We start from the raw sequence: 4,085 nt of genomic DNA on the forward strand, positions 1-4,085 counted from the left end.
ACACTGGAAGCTATGCCAACACTATATGGAATAACAATAGAAAAAGATGGTATAGGCACACGCTAGAAAAGCTCACAGAAAATGAGAAAGCAACAATACTACAGGATATGTCAATACACACACATATAGAGAAATTAAGGCCAATAGGCCAGATAGAGTTGTCAGAGATCATCAAGAAAAAAAATGCTTTCTAATTGATGTATCAATACCAGCAGATGACAACGTTTCTCTTAAAGAAATGGAGGAACTTTCAAACCTGGAAATAGAGGTAACTCGAATGTGGAGTCTAAAAACAATTCCTATCATAGTGGGCGCATTAGGTATGATAAAAAAGGATTCAGATAAATACATAACAAAAGCACCAGGGCTAACAAATATATATAGCATACAGAAAATAGCACTACTAATCACCGGACACACATATATATATAAAACTCAACTTGTGTGTCTGTGTGTTTAACTTCCCGGCACATCTCCTCCTAGCCAACAAATCGTAGAACCACCAAAAATGGGTCACGAATGAAAATTGAACTGCGCTATTTCTGTTCCGAAATTCATCTCGCAAGTCCAAAAATCGATAATGTGTTTGTTTAGGCCTTATCCCATGCATTGAATAGTGAACTTTGCTCAGTCAGCTGTTTGACGTAAACTGTGTTCACCACGCGTGCAAGCATACGTAAATTGCATGAAAAATAAAAAATCAAGATATAAAAACGAATCGCCGTAAACATTGTAGAAATTCGGCAAATGAATTTTCGGGATGTAGCCTGGAGGGTGTTTTCGTATTAATATATATATATATATATATCTATATATATATATATATATATATCTATATATATATATATATATATCTATATATATATATATATATATCATATATATATATATGTATGTATGTGTATATATATATATGTATATATACATATATACATATATATATATATGAGAGTATGATAGAAAAAGGCTAACTCTTCCTTCCGTAGAAGAAAAAATTCAAATCGGACCATGTTAACACCAAAAATTATTTACGTCAAAAAGGTGCCTTTTTTCTATGAAAATCCCTATTTTTTACGATGTTTTGACTGCTGTGTCACCATTTTTCGGAGTATTTCACTTAAAGAGAATAACAAACTACATGCTGCCAAATTTTTACTTTTCAAAAATTCCAATTCTAAAGGGTCTAATCAAACCGCAACGCCGGGCGATACTGCTAGTCCTACCCTAAAACACGTTCAATACAGTAACTATAAGAGCATCACAACAAACTAAAGCACATACCCAAGGCACTCAGAGCTGCGCTCAATAGTGCAGTGAAAGCACGTTATAAAACTAAGCCTACTGAATAACAATAACAACAACAACGCCAATAATAAGGAGAAGATGAAGAAGAAAGAGGAGGAGGAGGGGAGTAAGGAGAGGGGGAGGTGGTAGCATGTAACTACAAACATTATCTGTTTAATGACACGAATGAAAATATGAACTAAGTAAAAAATAAATGGAAATGAAGTGATAAGTAAATGATATATTTTATCTTTTATTTATTATTTAGCTTTTTGTTAGTTTTATTTTTGGCAGATCAAGGAGTAGTCACCCTTAACTATTCATGAATGGACAACGAAAACGAATTATCATCTTTTTTATATGCAATGTCTGAGTTAGTAGCTTTCATACAAGTCATTTGATACTTCGTAAAGAGAAAAAGAAAAGCAACAGAATTAAACAAAATTACACAAAATTACGAACTAACATAGAACACAGCTACATCGCATACAAACACACACAGACGTAGAAAACTAAACAGTGTGGCTACAATGGAAATCTAAACACTTTACCGATCCAGTTTTGCAAAGAGAGCCGTCTTGTTAAACATTCACTATGTTTATCTATTGGTTTCGCTAGTGTTGTTTGCTGGGGTTTGTGTCGTTTCAAGTGGACAGAACTGTGAACAACGGATAGCGTTGACAGTGAGGTGGTTTTTCCAGATGTTGCTGATTTTCTTGTTATTGTAGTTGAAAGACACTAGTGGTAGCAAGATAAGGCAATGAGAAAAGTAGTGCTTTACAAAAGCCAGCTAACGCTTTTTTCGGCTCGATCACACATTAAATCAGGTGAAAGACAACGAAAAAGAGCGTATGTGTGCATATGTGATATTTGTGCGTATACAGAACACGTTTATGTCTGACTATGCGCAAACTCATACATATATGCACATACTCATATCTATATATGCATGCATGTATATCCATATGTATGTACATACATATGTGTGCGCTCACATACATGCACACACACACATACACGTATATTATATATCATACTCATACCTTTAATGGGAGATTTTACAGCCCAATTTGAAATAAATTAAGCTTTTCCTTCCACTACGTGAGCAGTTCTTTAACGATTTCCTCTAGCCCACTTCTCAAAGGCTGGAGTAAACGAAACTTGGTATAATTTTTAGTTCTTCTCTCCATAACCACCACTAATAGTGACACACTTCTTCCATTAATTTATGCAGCTGTGAAGACCTCGTCTGTAGAAGTCTATAGGTTGCGTCTGGAGCCAAGACTTTACCTCGGAAATAAGTTCATCATCTGAAAGGTGCTTTCCTTTCAAAACAAGACGTTATGGTTGGAATGAGGTGGAAGTGGAGTGATGTGAGGTCAGGAGTGTAAGGTAGGATGAGGAAGGATTTCATAGCTGAAAGAGTGTGTTTTCATCTGGGCAACATGCGCATTGTGAACTGGGGCGTTGTCTTGGAGGAGGCGGACTCCTTTGGTCAGCATACCACGTCACTCTGCGCTGATTACGTCCCGCAATTTTTGCAGCAGAGAAGCATAATGTGTCCAGTTGCCAGAAAATCCATCATCACTACTCCAAACTGGTCCCAAAAGACTGAGCATTACCTTGCCTGCTGATGATTGGGTACGAGCCTTCTTTGGAGGTGGTGAATTATCATTCTTCTATTGCTTTGAATGAACTTTAGTCTCAGGATCATAGTGATGGACTCATGTTTCATCCTGTATCTACGGAAAAAGTCCTCCTCGTTTTCTTGACACATTGCCAAAAGAACCCGAGAGCGTGTGTGTATGTGTGTGTGTGTGTGCAAGTTGGCAAATATATATGAATGTATATGTGTGATTGAATAATTTATGTATATATTTATTTCTCATGCAGAACGCTCTCTAAGGTACTCAGACTTAGTCAAGATTCACCAACGTAGCATTTCACTCGGAGAACGTTTTACTTTTCACCATAACACCGATAAATAACTCTGTCAGCCATATAAATGTGCTAAACATAAAAATAGATCACCCAAAACTGTTTCTCAGTCATTTTTGTTTACCTACAGACCCTTGTATATACTATTATATTTTGGTGGAGTTCCATTAACATTCGATGTTCAAAAGTCCTCTTTTGTTGTTCCCTCGATTGTATAGGTTGAACTATGTAAAATGATGATGAAAGGAACTTAGCTTTTTCTTGCAATGCATACATTTAAATCAAAGTTTTTCATGATCACTTAGAATATTACAGTAGATACCCAATTTACTATTTTAATAGCGTGAGCCCGCTCCACTCCCAAAAACCTGATGTGGACTGCCATGTACCACTAACCGAAATACGTCAATTTCGCATTTTTCCATTTCGATTCATAACCATCTTCAACATTATGTTGAAAGCATCGGTTCTCGTCCGATCACCGAAGTTAAGCAACGTCGAGCCTAGTTAGTACTTAGATGGGTGACCACTTGGGAAACCTAGGTGGTGTAAGCGTCACAATAGGCGCAGGAGTGGGTGTGTGGTAAGTAGCTTGCTTACCAACCACAAAGAAGTTTGTATATATGTATGCGTCTATATATATGTATATATATATATATATATATATATATATATATATATATATATATATATATATATATATATGTGTGTGTGTGTGTGTGTATGTATGTATGTATTTATGTATGTGTGTGTGTTTGTGTTTGTCCTCCCAACATCTCTTGACAACTGATGGTGGTGTGTTTACGTCCCAGTGACTTAGCGGTTCGGCAAAAGAGACCGATAGAATAAGTACTAGGCTTACA

At 36.2% G+C, this 4,085-nt stretch overlaps 1 pseudogene; it reads left to right on the forward strand.

Annotated features, from left to right (window-relative positions):
• The first annotated feature begins 3,658 nt into the window (after positions 1-3,658).
• On the forward strand, positions 3,659-3,777 carry LOC115220831 (annotated as a pseudogene).
• The last annotated feature ends 308 nt before the right edge of the window (positions 3,778-4,085 follow it).

The sequence above is a fragment of the Octopus sinensis genome, linkage group LG1 (genome assembly GCF_006345805.1).
Source record: "Octopus sinensis linkage group LG1, ASM634580v1, whole genome shotgun sequence".
Lineage (NCBI taxonomy): Eukaryota > Metazoa > Mollusca > Cephalopoda > Octopoda > Octopodidae > Octopus > Octopus sinensis.